The 18,145-nt window shown below is 41.8% G+C and overlaps 1 protein-coding gene across 2 annotated transcripts in view; it reads right to left on the bottom strand.

The window, feature by feature from the left end:
• Window positions 1-6,853, bottom strand: part of APBA2 (amyloid beta precursor protein binding family A member 2) — a 313,956-nt gene extending 307,103 nt beyond the window's left edge. For both annotated transcript variants that reach the window (XM_066592503.1, XM_066592504.1), the window contains exon 1: window positions 6,766-6,853. The gene's annotated coding sequence lies outside the window, so the exon portion shown is untranslated. The remainder of the gene's footprint in view (window positions 1-6,765) is intronic.
• Between the last annotated feature and the right edge of the window lie 11,292 nt (window positions 6,854-18,145).

The raw sequence follows: 18,145 nt of genomic DNA, 5'->3' as shown, positions 1-18,145 counted from the left end.
TAAACTTGATATGTTGTATACCCTCCTTCCTCTTGTCTGCTGCACATTGGAGACTCATCTCTATTGTACTGTAACACCTTTTAATTGTAATGAATAAAATATAGAAAAGGTTTTTTTTATGAAAGCTTTGCGTGCTGACTAGAGATGAGCGATTGTACTCGTAATGAGTACTTACGCACCCGAGTACCACCATTTTCGAGTACTTCAGTACTCAGGCGTAAAGATTCGGGGGGCGCCGGGGGGCGGGGAGAGGCGCGGCGGTGCGGGGGGGAGCAGCGGGGAACAGGGGGGAGCCCTCTCTCTCTCCCTCTCCCCCCCACTCCCCACTGCTACCCCCGTGCCGCCACGGCGCCCCCCGAATCTTTACGCGCGAGTACCGCTGTACTCGAAAATGGCGGTGCTCGGGTGCGTAAGTACTCGTAACGAGTACGTTCGCTCATCTCTAGTGCTGACCTATTATTTTTGGATTGATTGTGCAGCAGAGTGTGTGCTGCTGGTTGTAAGATGCAACCATAATTTCTTACAAACATTTACCATGTATTCTTACTGCTCTAGCAATTAACAAAAAAAGAGACGTAGTCATTGTGAGGAAAACTACTTTAGCTTTTTCTCTAAATCAGACCTTTATTGACACGATGGGAAGATATATCATCTTGGTTTGTACAACAAATATACATTAAACTACAGGAATCATTAATAAAGAAAACCAAATTCAATTTCATTGAGTTTTTTTTTTTAATCAACCATTATAAAGTTGGCTCTGTCCTGATTCTAAGAGACTTTAATACAGTTATGTGGCCATTTCTAGACTTGTTGCATCTAGTTTGACAAATAAACTCACAAATGTATATCAGTTGACACAAAAAGAACATGTTCTTCCTGTATTGAGGTTACAACATGTTGCTGAAAAAGTTTATACCTTTTTTCACACAGGCACAGAACCTACAGTCATATAGACATAATCTGTTGTTTCAATGTATACTAACTTCCAAAATTGGCATAATTACTTGGTCCGATCACATGCCAGGCTCGCTAATTATTTCCAAAACATATAGTAACCCCCCAATAATTTGTCGGAAATTAAACAAATACTTTGTTTTTGCCTCTAAATACTTCTTGATTTTTTTCATAACAATTGCAAACATGAAATACAGCCATCCACAATATGGTGCGCTCATACAGCTTATATTAGTGTACACTTTATAAGCTTAGCAGCTGCAGATAACAGAGAGAAGCATGAGTTTAGATTAAATCTCTCAAATAATATTTTCTTCAGTCAATTAAACAAAGCAAAATACTACCCAGCTAGATAAGATGTGATACATAACCTCCAAGATCAGTTACATCACCTAGTTTTACATAAATATGAACAAGCATTGTGGAAAATTACAGCCAGGTATTATAGTCAAAATAATAAAGCCAGTACATTATTAGCATCGTTCCTCAAATCTAGAGCTGCTAACTCTAAAATATCTTTTTATTGCACAAAACAAAAATATTCAACCATCAAACTATAGCGGATACTATAGCTGATTATTATGCTTCACGTCATAATCTCTGAGATGACCAATCAACTCTCTAAGGTGTCAGTGCAACAGTTAGAAATATTATCTGCCCTGATATCTCTAGCAGAAATCAGTAATGCTATCAGGTCACTTAAACCACATAACACTCTTCGCCCTGATGGCTGAAAAAGCAATTACTATAAAGTTTTTCAGTCAGCCTTATCTATCTATCTATCTATCTATCTATCTATCTAGGTGAAAGCCCTCACTCTCTGACTAACTGACTGACTCGCCACTAATTCTCTAACTTTCCGATGTCGTACAAACATAAAATTTGGCAGAAGCATTCTTTAAGTCCCAAATAGGAAAAGTAAAGGGGTCACAACTAGAGATGAGCGAGCATACTTGGTAAGGTGATATACTCGAGAGAGAATCGCCTTTTTCGAGTACCTGCTGGCTCGTCCCTGAAGATTTGAGGGGGCCGCGGAGGTCGGGGGCGGCGCACGGCAGCGGGGAGGAGAGTGAGAGAGATCCTCTCTCTCCCCCCCGATCCCCCCGAATCTTCAGGGACGAGCCAGCAGGTACTCGAAAAAGGCGATGCTCTCTCGAGTATATCGCCTTACCAAGTATGCTCGCTCATCTCTAGTCACAACTTGAAAATTCAATGCTAAGAGCAAAAGTATTGGCGCCCTTGTCTAATGTACCAAATCTAATTCTATTTATGCATGCGTTCTAATATCATCTTTTCTTACTTAAAATGTAACGTTTTGTATTGCACGTGTTTCTGTTTTGCGTACCTGGGCTAGTCCCCTTATATTCTTTCTCTTTTTAACAATATACAAACATAGAATTAAAAATATATTCAAATATTTTAGCCACTACGTTGGCGAATATTTTAGCCACTTTGGTTTTTCAAGATCAGGTAGGATTTGTTAAGGTAGGATTTGCTAAGTGCAGGTACTCTGTACCGGTAGATTTGTAAACTTTTTTAACCTTATTGAAAAAACTTGGTTGCCTTCTCTGCTTCTTTCCCTTGATGCAGAGTAGGCATTTGACTGAGTCCGTTTAGGTTGGGTTCAGACGGGACAGAATTGCAGTGGAATTTCCGTGCGGAATGTCCGCACGGCAATTTCGCCCATGGCTCCTAATCCCAGGATTAGCCAGCAAAGTGGACGAGATTTTGGAAAAATCTTGTCAACACACTGCAGCCAAGCCGCACAGAAACTGACATGCCGCACGGAAAACAAAGACATGGCATGTCAATTCTTTTTTCATTTCCGCTGCGGCCTCTCTTCTCTCTTTGGGGAGAGATGGGCACAGGGAAGATGCAGGTGGCGAAGATGCTTCAAAACCCGCGGATGCGGGTATTGAAGCTGCGCTTATCCTGCAGAAATCTTGCGGGTTTTGGGTGCGGCCAAGCTGCGAGATTTCCGCAGGATTTCTGTCCCGTGAGAACCCAACCTTAGGGATACCTAAGTGAAATTCAGCTCAAATGTGGGATATCTGCATCTGCTGCTGTACGATCCTCAGGATTCACCTTTAAAACATTTAATATATCCAACGACACTTGGCAAGGATGTCCGTTATCACCTTTAATATTTAGCCTGGCCATGGAGCCCTTAGCAAAATGGGTAAGGAATGCAAAAAGATATATCAGGAATTACTACAGGGGAAGAGAACACAAAACTGGTTTGTTTGCAGACGACATAATTATAGCCCTTACCAACCCAGAATCTTCATTACCTGCAGTGTTTGTAATAAGAGATGCTGCTAAATTTATTTAGTTTTTCTAACTAAACGTCACTAAATCTCAAATCTTAGGTATGCTTATACCTGACTCTGTTATTTCCAGTTTAAATCGCAAATTTTCATTTCCTGGGTATCAGACTCAGCTATTTGGGGATTAAACTATCATTCCAATCCTGAACACTATTTCTGAATAATTATATTCCATTACTCCAAGATATTAAACACGATTTAGCCAATTTTGTTAAATTTGAAGCATTGTGGCTCTGCAGAATAGCAGCTATCAAAATGCTAATAATTCCAAAAACCCTATATATATGTTTAGTAGAGATGAGCGAACGTACTCGTCCGAGCTTGATGCTCGGGCGAATATTAGGGTGTTCGGGATGTTCGTTATTCGTAACGAACACCACACGATGTTCGGATGTTCGGGTTACTTTAACTTTCTTCCCTGAGAAATCTTTTCTATATGCGCTCAATGGGGCCGGCGGCAGCAGCGCCAACCCCATTGAGAACATATAGAAGACAAATCCTTCTCTGCCACAGCTGTAACAGCTGTGACAGAGAAGAACGATGTTTGCCCATTGAATTCAATGGAACCGGCAATACAGCCGACTCCACTGAATGCAATGGGCTGCCGGCGATCGCGGGATGAATTGTCGGAAAGGGCTTAAATATATAAGCCCTTCCCTGCATTTCATCCAGAAATGTGTAAAAATAAAAAATATATATATACTCACCTGGTGCCGGCAGACGGAGTTCAGCGCGGCAGGCTGCAGTTCTCCTGAACTGCTCTGAACAGCTGTGAGTAGTATTCAGCAGCCGGGGATTAAAATCCCCGCCTGCTGAATAAGATGCCTCTGATTGGTCACAGCCTGACCAATCAGAGGCCAGCCCTCACTCACACCCATTCATGAATTCATGAATGGGTGAGTGAGGGCTGCCTCTGATTGGCTCAGGGGCAGCTCTCCTATATATTTAAGCCCTTTCCGACAATTCATCCCGCGATCGCCGGCAGCCCATTGCATTCAGTGGAGTCGGCTGTATTGACGGCTCCATTGAATTCAATGGGCTAACATCGTTCTTCTCTGCCACAGCTGTTACAGCTGTGGCAGAGGAGAACGATCGTTATGCTGACAGTGCGGGGGGGGGGGTCTCACTCTTGCCGCTATTGTGGCTTAATAGTGGGACCTGTGAACTTGAGATGCAGCCCAACATGTAGCCCCTCGCCTGCCCTATCCGTTGCTGTGTCGTTCCCATCATTTTCTTGAATTGCCAAGATTTTCACACATGAAAACCTTAGCGAGCATCGGCGAAATACAAAAATGTTCCGGTCGCGCATTGACTTCAATGGGGTTCGTTATTCGAAACGAACACCCGAACATCGCGGGAAGTTCGTTTCGAATAACGCGAACCCGAACATTTTGGTGTTCGCTCATCTTTAATGTTTAGGAATCTTCCAATACCTGTTCCAGTGTCCTTCCTCCATAAACTACAAAAAATCTTAATAAACATGTTTAGAAAGGACAACACACCCGTGTGGCAGCCCACACTTTATACCTTCCCATCTATAAAGGCGGATTAGGCTTACCGCAAGTTTTTTATTACTACTATGCGACCATAATTGATCAAGCCAGACATTGGAAAGCCAATACTCCTTATATTACTATTTAAGCTGGGATCACAGCATGGAAACAGAAAAATAATTTCCAAATCTATTATCCCCTTCCTGAAATACCTTTAAAGGTGACACCCTTTATTATTCCAGATATCTCAACTATATATAGCAGCTGGATCGCTGCAGGGGTCATTTCAATCTCAGATATATGGGAAGGTAATCACCTATTGTCCTTTAATGGAATTTCGATTAAATTTCACATACCTAAAAAAGATTTGTATTAGGCCACCTGCAGACGAGCGGGTCGGATCCGGCTACGAGAATTCTCGCAGCGGGACCCGACCCGAGCGCCTGCAGTGACGAGCGTGTACTCACCCGTGCCCGGCGGCCCAGGCTCTTTCATGTGCCGGCTGCCTGGCAGCCGGCGCATGCGCAGACCAGAGCCGGCGGCCGGGTGAGTGACGTTTCTGTGCGAGGCTCTGCGAGCCCTGCACAGAAATAGGAAATGCCGCGCAAGATTTCGCGCGCCCAAACCGCGGCCGTCTGCATAGGAGTGCGTATTGTAATGCACTACTATGCAGGCTTTCATTGTGCAGGCGGCCCTTCTTCAGATTACGCTATTTTATTACTTGGACTCCTAATTTGTGTTTTTTTTCTCCTAAAACTATATTTAAGATAGAGTTCTCAAATGTAAACAAGTTGCCAAAGGCATCTCAAGACTTTATTTGGTTACTTTGGACAGATCTCTGGGGAGGCCCCCTTGCTTTCTTCAGCAGGAAAGAGATCTAGCTATCTGTATAGTAAATAGAAGACTGGAATAAAACATTTACATTAGCAAGCTCACTTTTAAAATGTCCATCTGATTTATAGTTCACAAAGAAGCTTCTCTATCGTTGGTATCTCACTCCTATACACCTTGCTGCTATTTATCCTATGAGTTCAGATCAATGCTGGAGATGCTCTGGTGCAAAGGAACCTTGAAACACATTTCTTGTTATTGCCCAAGTATTAACTACTTTTGCAATCGAGCTAAATTCGTTCCTAAAAATACTTTAAGTATTCCAATAATATGGAGCTGCTCTTTATTACTGCTGCATGTAGGCATTGTAAGTTTAGCCCTTACTGACAACACTATAGTCTTCCATGTCCTAGTAGCAGCAAAGGCTTTTATTGTGAAATTTTGGAAAATCTCTAAGGTTCCTGTGTTGGCAGAGCTTTCCAACTATAGTACTGACTCTTGCAGGTTGGAGGGTACATTAGCAAGTATATACAGAAGCTATGCAAAATATACTGTTAATTGGGGGAAGTGGATAAATTCACCACTTAATTCTTCTTCATTGTGTTAAAATTACATAAGCTCATTGAGTTTTTAGATAAAACCTTATTGGAGGTATTTGCAAGCCATCGATTATCTTGTTAGGTTTATGGGGCTTTTATATAATAAAAAAAAGAAATTGAGCTCTTTATATGTAAAATTGTTTATCAACCTCTCTATATATATATCCAATGTAAACAGAAGTTTAAAAAAATGTAGGTAGTCACTTTTCCGGTTGAGGCACCCTGTGAGTCTTGTTTCCAGACATAAAATCTAAAAGGCCTACCAGCTGAGACTCCTGTGGGAGTTATGCGAGTTATGGAAACAGAATAGGGCAGCCTGCAATCCATTTTCGTAAGTCCCAACCACCCCTGACCACCCTATGGGGGCTAAACATAAGGGTAGGTGCAGGTCCCAGAGGTGGGACTCTTATCTATTAGGCATTCCTGGCATCTTGTGTGGATATGCCATGAAAGTCTCAGATGGGAATACCCCTTTAAATTATCTTCTACAACTATGTATATAACAGTATATAATACAATTATGATTGTGGAAAACATGAAAATTAGCAAAAACTGTACCTGAATAAGTGACAAAATATTCTTTCGGCGGCTACAGTGATGTGGTAAGCTGATTGCTGTACATTCTTCCACCTCGGGTAGGAATTTGGTAACTGCAGAAGAGAAAATATCCATATGGATAAGTATGACGTTATCTTGTGGAATATAAGGCTGCGTGTAGAGTATTCAACCCATAATAATCATTTGCTTTACTGTGCCTATTATAGGATATTTTACATGCCAGTTCTTCTCTCTAAGTATACGATGAATGATCAGTGTCCCTCTTGGATTACAATGTAGTCACTTTTGGTATGCATGTTTCCATCTCTGCATGGACACGGTGGCACATATAATGGCTCTGTACAACATGCATATTGCCAAATTCTATTAGAATGCATGCTCCATTAAATGTCGTATGTACAGAGATATTTCCCCTAAAAGAATTACTGCCCAAAGAAAACAGCTCTCTGTTCAAGACCACTTTCACACAGCCGAGAAAATTGTGCAAGATTTGTGTGTTGCAAGATGCACAAATCTCGCACGAATATGAAACCCATTCCTTTTTTTCTCGCATCGCGGTGTGGGAAAGAAATCCCGGTATGTCCTATCTTTGGGTGTTCCCTCAAAACACCCCGCCCATTGTTTTCAATGGTGCTAGAAAACACATTGCATGACATGGGAGATTCACAGCTCAATGTCACGCTTGGTAAACCAGCCTAAGGCATGCTGTGCATGCAGGCAGTATGGCTCAGCTCTACAGTGTTATCCCGAAAAGTAGATCTACCCAGAAAATAAGCCCTAGTCTGATTTTGTATGATTTTTGGGGAGGTTTGAAATATGAGTCATACTCCGAAAATAAACCCTCATTACATTCCTAAAAAAATAGGAATACATTACCTAGCAGGCTCATTCCAGGTCCTTCCCGCTGCTCTCCATAGCCCTGACACGGTTCCTGCAGTCTACAGCTGCCCACCCAAGATCACTTCCTTGTACGGGATTCATAAATTCGCCTCCACGAAGCAATGACTATGATTGGTTCTTCAAGTGCTGCAATGAATGGCTAAGCCGCGGCGTTCGAAGAACCAATCACAGCCATCATGGTGTGGAGGCGGGATTTATGAATTGGCTGAGCCGCAACTCAGCCAATTCATAAATCCTGCCTCCACGCCATGATGGCTGTGATTGGTTCTTTGAGCGCTGCATTGATTAGTTCTTAGAGTCCTTTTCAGCCAATCACAGCCATCGCACAGATTTATCGAGCGCTGCTCAGACAATCACAGCCATTACGTTGTGGAGGCTCAGCAAATTCATAAATCTCGCCTTCATGACGTGATGGCTGTGATTGGTTCTTTGAGCACGGCATTTATTGGCTGAGTAGTGCCTGAAGAATTAATCACAGCCATCGCATTGGTTCATCGAGTGGTGCATTGATTAGCTGAGCAGCGCTCCAAGAACCAATCACAGCCATCGCTTCATGGAGGCAGGATTTATGCATCCAGAAAGCAATGCTCTGTCGGGGACCAGGAGGGAGCAACAGCCTGCAGCAGCGCCGCAGAACGCCAGGGGAGGTGAGTAATGATTTTTTTTGACACTTTCTTTTTTTTGTATTACCGGCGTATAAGACGACCCCCGACTGCAGAGCAGGTTTTTCGGGGTTCAAAAGTCGTCTTATATGCCAGTATATACGGTATATAGACTTGGGCAGTCCTTCATGGATGTCAATAAACCCCTGATTACATTAGATATGTTTATAAATCCGTACTTGACAATGATATGATATATACAGTATATCTCTTTCTTATAATAAGTTATATAAACTGTGTTTTAGTGGACATGTAAATTATCTAAATTGGTTGTACTGCATCATATTTCACTACTCTTTGACCTTGTTATTATAAATGGCATTATGAATCAAGCAGTACAATAGTTGTGACATTAAAAAAATGCCAGTTTGGTTGTACAAAAAAAAGGCAGCTGAAAAATGAGCTCCATAAATATGCACAGTCAGTATGCTATCGTTATAAAATGCAATTTTGTCAACCCATTTCATTTTCTGTCCGTAAAGCTGATGTCCAGAAAAATTGAAATGTAGTAGTGTTTTAATATTCAGCACAGTGAACAAGAACTTTGTAACTGTATATATTGACCTAAATGCAACAAAGTAATAGACAATGTTTTAGCAATATTTATTTAAGAAACTAAGATATACTCGTATGTTTCTTAAGAAAAAATACATTTTTTATGAAACAATCTTGCCTTGTTTTTGATTGGCACATGTGAATTCGATCACTGAAACAGATTGTTACCTAGACACAACAGACGAGCTCATATCGGCCGGCCGTTTTCATATACGCTACATAGGTTGAGAAAAATTTGGTGAACGGGCGCACAAACCAAACGTTTGTGCGCCCGTTCAGATGGCCTCACCAGGCCATTGCCCATTTCCCCTCCCTCCTCATCACAGGCTTACCTGTCTTCCTGCCGTCTTGTTCTGTGCAATAGGAGGGGGTGGGACAGGGGCGGAGCTAAGTGCCGATCCGCCTCACCTCCTCCTATTGATAGCTATGGACAAAGGGCGGGGAGAGGGCAGGTGCTTAGCTCCGCCCCATCCCTCCCTTGTCCATAGCATCAATGGGAGGAGGCGGGGCCGACCGACGCTTAGCCCCGCACCTCGCATTGCACAGAACGATGTGTGTTTCTATGTATATACTATATAATACATTCAGAAAGTCTTCAGACCTTTTCACTTTTTTACATTTTGTTATGCTGTGGTATTGCGCAAATAAAAAAAATTTAAGTTTTTTCCCTTCATTCTGCACTCAATACCCCACAATGGCATAGTGAAAACAGAATGTTAGAGATCTTTGAAAATTTTTTTAAAAATGAAAAACTAAGACTTTGCATTGACATAAGTATTCACACCCTGTACTCAGTACTTAGTTGATTACAGCCTCCAGTCTTCTTGGTATGATGCCACAGGGTTTGCACACTTGGATTTGGGGATTTTCAGCCATTCTTCTCTGCAGATCCTCTCATGCTCTGTCAGGTTGGATGGGGGCCGTCTGTGGACAGCCATTTTTAGGTCTCTCCAGAGATATTCAATTGGGTTCAAGTCAGAACTCTGGCAGGGTCACTCAAGGACATTCACAGAGCTGTCCCTAAGTTACTCCTATGTTGTCCTGGCTGTGTGCTTAGGGTCACTGTCTTGTTAGAAGGTAACCTTCTGCCCAGTCTGGGGTCCCTTGTGCTCTGGATCAGGTTTCCATTAAGACTATCTCTGTACTTTGCTCCGGTCAGCTTTCCATAAACCCTGAACAGTCACTGAAAAATATCCCAACAGCATGATGTTGCAGCCACTATGCTTCAATGCAGCGGTGGTATTGAGCAGTTCTTGGCTTCCTCCAGACATAAAGCTTAAAATTGATGCCAAAAAGTTCAATCTTGTTTTCACAGTCTGAGAGTCCTTTAGGTGCTTTTTGGTAAGCTCCAGGCAGCATTTGTGTGCCTTTCACTGAGAAGACCCTTGACAAGACCAGATTGGTGGAGCACTGTAGTGATGGATGACCTTCTGAAAGTTTCTCCCATCTGCAGACAGAATATTTGGAGATCAGCTAGAGTGACCATTGGGTTTTTGCTCACCTTTCTTACCAAAGCCTTTCTCCCCTGATTACTTAGTTTTGTGGGTCGGACACCTCTAGGAAGAGTCTTGGCTGTTCCAAACTTCTTCTCCCTTCCTCTTCTCCAGAGGCTAGTGTGGTGTACAGTGTGAAGGCAGCAGACATACAGTCCTAAGCTCTTGCTCATGACCTGAAGGTTGCAGGTTCAATCCCTGCATGGTTTAGACAGCAGACTCAAGGTTGTGACTCATCCTTCCGCAGTTGGTGAATTGAGTACCCAGCTTGGTGGGGGGTAATAATTACCTGAAAATGCTGCCGAACAAGTTGTTATTTTTTCTTCTATTTAAAAATTATGGATGCCACTATACTCTTGAGAACTTTCAGTGCAGCAGAATTTTTTTGTAGCCTTCTTAGGATCTCTGCCTCCACACAATCCTGTCTCTGAGCTCTGTAGGCAGTACTTTCCTCATCATGGCTTGGTTGTGACTCTAATATGTATTGTGAGCTGTGAGATCTTATATAGACAGAGGTATGTCTTTTAAAATTTTGTCCAATCAACTGAATTTACCACAGGTGGACTGCAATCAAGGCGTAGAAACATCTCAAAGATGAGAAAGGGAAATGGGAGGCCTCTCATCTCATTTCAGAGCTAAATTTGAAGTAAGTGTCATACCAAAGGGTCTGAATAATTATGTTGATACTAAATCTTAGTTTTTCATTTAAAAGTCAAATTACAAAGATCTCTAACATTCTGTTTTCACTTTGTCATTATGGGGTATTGTGTGCAGAATGATGGGGAAAACCTGATTTTTTAAAAGACCACAACATAATGTAAAAAAGATGAAAGGGCCTGAAGGCATTCTGAATGCATTGTATGTGCATGTAGAATAAGTGTATGTGTCTGTGTGTGTCTATGTCTGTGTGTGCATGTGTGTATGAGTCTACAATTGTATAGGACAGCCAAATGTAAAATTTGTACATAAAATTCTATGAAAATAAATTTTAAAAAAATCAAACGAACAGCCCAAAAAATTGAAATACAGTGAAAGTAGTTGTTGCCATATAACAGTTGTTTGTCAAATATTAAATGCAACTTTTCCTGTCCTTCATGCTGGCCTCACTGATTCCAGTGGTCTGCCAATTATGGAGTAATGTGCTTTTTAAGATCCTAGGGTTCATTCACACTGTTTTCGGTCCATGAAAATAAAGTGTGTTTATGGACCAAAGCGTGTTTATGAACCAAAACACTGCACATTCCCTGCGCAATTGGCCCTGGTAGCATTTCTTCTGCACGCATGGCAACCAAGTTTTTCACGAGCACAAAAAAAAATGCAAAAAGGGTCCACAGATTTTATGCACAAATACACAGTGAATACACATTAGTAGCAATATGGTGGCTGAATGGGTTAGAATAGGCAGTACCTTAATGTATAACTCCAGCCCTAACAAAATCACCCTTTTGCCTCATTTTTCACGTAAAAAATCTGTAAAATATAAGCAATGAACAGAATTCCTCTCAATGCTTCTGAAAAAGTGTGAACTATTAAAATATCACACTATTTATTCCACACAGTGAACACTGTAAAAACAAAATAAGCACAATGCCAGAATTTATGGTTTTTTTGGTCACCTTACCTCCTTAAAAAAGCAATTAAAAAAATGATCAAAAAGTCGTATATACTCCTAAATGGTACCAATAAAAAACACAGCTCAGCAGGCAAAGCAAGCCCTCTCACAGACCCATCCATGGAGAAAGAATTTAATACAGATTTTAATGCAGATTTTCTGCTATGGAAGACTGCTGCATCTGAATGCACCCTTAAAGGGGATGGCCAAAGTTTTTTTTTTAATACATGCTCCCAATGGCCAAACATAATAAAAGATGGTATACTCACTTCTCATGGATATCTGTAGTTCCAGCACAGCAGCCACCCTTCTTCCCTCTGACACTGTGTTGCAGTCTGTAGATGGGAGTTCACAGACTGCTGCAACCAATCACAGACCTCAGCTTTCAAGAGCTGGGGTCATGATTGACTACAGCAGACTGTGATGTCCTATTCACTGACTGTGTTTGCAGATTGTAAACAGACCCAGCGTGAAGTTTGGAGGTGTGGCGCTTGGAGCCAGGGGAAGTGAGTATAAGATCTTGGCCATGAATTTAAAAAAATAGCTGTGGCATCCTCCTTAGGGCCAGTTTCACATGAGCATATTACAGATGCATTTTTGCATCTGTTATATGGCTGAGTGTCTTGACACAAATGTGAGTTTACTGACCTCAACTCACAACACCATACCCCGTTTCCCCTGAAAATAAGCCCTACCCTGATTTTTGGAAATTTTTAGGGAGGCTTAAAATATAAGCCATACCCTGAAAATAAGCATTACATTAAAAAAAAAAATCGTTACCTAGCAGGCTCGATCCAGGTCGTCTCACAATGCTCCGGAGCTCTGGCAGGCTTCCTGCATCCCTCAGCCGCCCACAGAAGATCGCTTCCTGGTTATGGGATTCATGAATCACAGCTCATGTTGATTTCAATGAGGCATGGTTTTCATTGAAATCAACGCGAGCTGAGCTTGCAGTTACAAGTGCTGACCACTACACAGAGGTCGGCACAAAGACTTCAGTTGCTTCAGCTCCGACCTCTATGTATTTGCGGAGCTGACAACATGCCCCAGTTTAGCTGATCGATCGGGGTCCCGAGCAACGGACCCCAGCCGAACAACTATTGATAATCTAGCCTAAGGTAATCAGTAGTATTCTCCCTGGAAAACCCCTTAAATAACAATCAGACCAGATTTGATCAGTAATCAATGTAGAAATCCAGTTGACTCCAAATTGTTCACTTTCTTTTTCTTGCAACTGTAACTGTACTGCATTGTCATTTCAATCGTTTACTACATGACACTATAACAAGGCAATCATTTTCACATGTAACAAGCAGGTTGCTGTGCAAAATGAGAACAAAAGCCACCAAAATAACAGATGCTGATTATAATCAAAAGAAGATTACAACCAGCCAATCACGGAAATAAAATCCATTCAAAGAATGAAAAAGATGAAATTCCTTATAAAATAGAAATATGAAATAGAACAAAAATAGTAAAAGCTGAGGCCATAACAAAGTTTCACAGCTTAAGTTATTCATATCTGTTCCCATACAATACGGAATATAAAAACAATATAATGCATTCTTAGTTCTGTTAAAATTAATCAAATGTCAGCCCCAACCTGTCTCAAATGGAGATAAAATCCAGATCTAATTAAAGAGCTTATGGATTATAGAACTTTATAAGATAAGCCTTTGTTGAGATTTCATTTTTTCTTTCCATCAGTTATAGATTGGGAGCATCTCCTATAGTACACCTCAAATGGAAAGCTGCAATATATGTCATAGGAATATAGTGGCATACAGAGTCCCATTGGTGTATATATACATAGTTTTACAATCAGGTATAACATTAATATCACCTGCCTAACATTGTGTATGTTCCCTCCTTTGCACTGACCCGTCGAGGCATGGGCTCCCCAAGACCTCTAAAGATGTCCTGTGGCATCTGGGACCAAGAAGTTAGCAGCAGATTCTTTAGGTCCTGTAAGTTTTGAGGTGGGGCCTCCATAGTAACATAGTAACATAGTATGTAAGGCCGAATGAAGACAATGTCCATCTAGTCCAGCCTGTTTATCCTTCTATGTTGTTGATCCAGAGGAAGGCAAAAAACCCCAAGAGGCATGGATCGGATTTGTTTTTGTAGCACATCCCACAGATGCTCAACTGGATTGAGATTTAGGAAATTTGAAGCAAAGTCATCACCTTGAAATCTTTGTCATGTTTTTCAAACCATTTATGAACAATTTTTGCAGTGTGGCGTAATATTCTGCAGAAATAGGACACTTCCATTATGGAAAACCATGAAAGGCGGTACTTGGTCTGCCAGGACATGGGCCAGAACATCAGACTAAGGGTTCCTTCACCACTACACTGTACCAATCTGACATAGGCTACCGTGCTGCCGATCATACATATTGTGTGAAATACGTGCACAATAAAGTTCACAGCTTGTTCTATTTTGGCACATATTACGCATATACCAAGTTAGTGCATGGTGATTGGTGGCCAGCAGCAAGTATGCAATGTCTTGTGTTACTGCTGCATGCCATTTGACTGTCACATGCGAGCAGCATGCAACAAATAATGCTTGTGTGCAGCCGCCATGACTCTGCTGACATGCCTTCTTTCCATTGTGCATTTGTTTGCCATTTTTTCCCCAAGTAAGCATTTCACATTGTCTTCCATGTGATTATTTCTCCATGGTCCAGTTCTGATGTTTCTTGAATATTCTATGGGGCTTTCAGTGGTAGAAAGAGGGCAGCATAGGCAGCCGCACAAGTCTTTGGCCACACAGCCCCACACATAGCAAGCGGTGATGCCCTGTGTGTCCTAACTCCTTTATATGATAGCCGCAGTCATTTTTTAGCATTTTCTGCTCTTCTATAGGACCAAACCAGATCTCCCTCTCCCTCTCTCCCCCCCGCTCCCCCACGCTCCCCGACGCAACTCACCTGTCACCCGCTCCGGCACTTGAATCTTTAGAGACAAGCGGGGAGATACTCGGCTAAGGCACTACTCGCTCGAGTAATGTGCCTTAGCGAGTATACTCGCTCATCTCTATCAATGAGTCTTGGGCACCCATGATCCTGTAGTTGGTCCTTCCTTGGACCAATTTTTGTGAGCACTAACTACACTCCAAAAGATCCGTCATTTTTTAGATTCTCCAACCTGGTTGTAAAGCCATCACAATTAAAGGAGATGTCCCGCGCCGAAACGGGTTTGTTTTTTTTTAAACCCCCCCCCCCCCGTTCGGCGCAAGACAACCCCGATGCAGGGGTTAAAAAAACCACCCGCACAGCGCTTACCTGAATCCCGGCGGTCCGGCGTCTTCATACTCACCTGCTGAAGATGGCCGCCGGGATCCTCTGTCTTCATGGACCGCAGGGCTTCTGTGCGGTCCATTGCCGATTCCAGCCTCCTGATTGGCTGGAATCGGCACGTGACGGGGCGGAGCTACACGGAGCCCCATAGAGAAGAGGAGAAGACCCGGACTGCGCAAGCGCGGCTAATTTGGCCATCGGAGGGCGAAAATTAGTCGGCACCATGGAGACGAGGACGCCAGCAACGGAGCAGGTAAGTATAAAACTTTTTATAACTTTTGTATGGCTCATAATTAATGCACAATGTACATTACAAAGTGCATTATTATGGCCATGCAGAAGTGTATAGACCCACTTGCTGCCTCGGGACAACCCCTTTAAGTCCTCGAGAAACTTACTCAGACACTTACGTTTGCCCAGTTTTCCTGCTTCCAACACATTAACTTCAAGAGCTGACTGTTCACTCCCTGCCTAACAATTCTCAGCTCCTCCAGGTGCTATTGTAACAAAATAATCAATGCTATTCACTTCATCTGTCTGCTTTTAATGTTATGGTTCATGGTTGTAATATATACATTTTTACTGGATACTTCTGCATAGAATTCCTTACTCTGCAATAATATCCCATACAGGAAGAAAAGGACAACACATGCCAAAAGGACAATGGCGCTCTATGAATAGTCTTGGCATATGGTCTAAGAGCTTTTCAAGAACTCACACCTAAAGGCTGGTTTACACAGGTCGATAATCTCTCAAAGATCGCTCAAACGACAGTTTGAGTGACAGCTTTGAGCGATCATTTTGCATAAACTACTCAGCTACCTAAGAGCAATTAAGTGTGCAAATGAAGCCTTCAGCTGAAAGCCGTTAATAGCCAGAGATCTCTTATCTGCTTTCAGTTCTTTTGTTCCCCAGCGGGAGACAATGTTATCTGCACTACCCGCGGAAAACTCCTAGTAAGTGAGACCGACGATTTTTAGGTTGGACTGAATTTAACGATCAGCTAGCAATGCACGAAAAATGCACGATGGGCGCATATTTAGACACAACGGTTATCGCTACAACGATCGTCTTTTAGCAATTTTTTAGCGATCATCGGCTCGTGTAAATAGGCCTTAACAGAGAGGCAGATTTATGAAAATAACTGTTTTTATTGCCCATTGCAACCAATCACGGTGTAGCTTTCATTTTTTTTCAAAAGCAAAATACAAAAGGAAAGCTGCTCTGTGATTGGTTGCTAGGGGCAATAAAGACAGTTTTTCTTTTAGACAGTTTTATAAATCTCCCCATAATTTTCACAGAGCCTGATAGTCAGCTTTTATTTGAAAAATAAAACACTGCAGTACATGTTTTCATGCACTTCAACTCAACCTCTATGCTATCTTATATTTCAACCAGATTCTAAAGTAATGGTAGAACTACAGTGAATATTGACACTTACATGGAACTGCAGAAAAGAGGGCCTATAACTCTGGGATGGCTGTAGTAGTAGCAGGTTGTTAAAGGCTGTACATATTTATGTGTGTACTATGCGTGTGGAATAGTTTAACATTTCTCTCTTTTTTATATACATTTATACACTTTAGTTACCATATATACTCGAGTATAAGCCTAGTTTTTCTGCACTTTTTTATGATGAAAAAGCCCCCCTCGGCTTATACTTGAGTGGGGTAAAATAAAAACGACCCTCCCAGCCTGCGTCTGTGTTCCTGGCGCGATTGTCTCCCTGCTGGTGCAGCAAGCTGCTTGAGACTTCTCCCCACTGTCATCCCCCTGCTCAGCTTTGAATTCCCCTGCCGTCAGCGCTGTGTAGGTAAGCGCTGTGATTGAATCGAGCACCAGTCAATCACAGTCGGCGCTCGATCATTCACAGCCATTCAGTGGATGACATCACTGAATGGCTGTGATTGGTTTATCGAGCGCCGGCTGTGATTAGCTGGCGCTCGATCCAATCACAGTGCTTACTTACACAGCGCTGACGGCAGGGGAATTCAAAGCTGAGCAAGGGGATGATAGTGGGGAGAAGTCTCAAGCAGCTTGCCACACCGCATTTTTTCTTTACCTAGTATGTACTCAAGTATAGCTAGGCTTATACTCGAGTCAATATGTTTCACCATTTTTTTGTGGTAAAACGTATTGACTCGGCTTATACTCGGGTCGGCTAATACTCGAGTATATACGGTACATCCTTTTTTTCTAATCCATTTTCCCCTAAACTATTGCCATTCACCATTCCACAACTATTTCTGCCATTAAACATATTTTTTATGCATGCACTCAGACATATTTTGTTTTCTTATCAGTTTACTTTAAATTTTTTATTTATGCTTGTCTAGATATTCGTTTATTTTACTTTTTGCCTCATATCTGGCCATATATGTGTATTTAGCATATTACCTAGACCAATTGCTTTTAATGTTTTTTTTCCAATACGAGTATATATATATCTCCACACACACAAACATATAGCTATATATATATACACACACACACACGTACACTTTTTTTAAATTATTGCCCATTCTTTTTGGTTGCTCAGTGTTAGCATATAACACATCCACTGACTGTTTGTCGCTATGATGATTCTATTTTAGCTTTCTCTTTGTATCATTTATTTTATACATTTTCTGTTTGATCATGTGATGCAACATGACTATTTACTGTTTGATTTATATATTTATTTATTTGTCTGTATGTTCTCCCTCTTTTTTGGCAGGGATCTATATTGAAAAGTATAGTCATCTGCACTTTTAACACAACTATATACAAGGTATATGTGCATACAGTTTAATATGTCCTATTATATGTTCAGCTCGACCATTTGAAGGAATCCCACCAAATGGAACAAACGGTG

The sequence above is a fragment of the Eleutherodactylus coqui genome, chromosome 2 (genome assembly GCF_035609145.1).
Source record: "Eleutherodactylus coqui strain aEleCoq1 chromosome 2, aEleCoq1.hap1, whole genome shotgun sequence".
In the NCBI taxonomy this organism is placed as follows: Eukaryota; Metazoa; Chordata; class Amphibia; order Anura; family Eleutherodactylidae; genus Eleutherodactylus; species Eleutherodactylus coqui.
The sequence above is the reverse complement of the archived record's forward strand: the minus strand, read 5'-3'. Positions and strand labels throughout refer to the sequence as shown.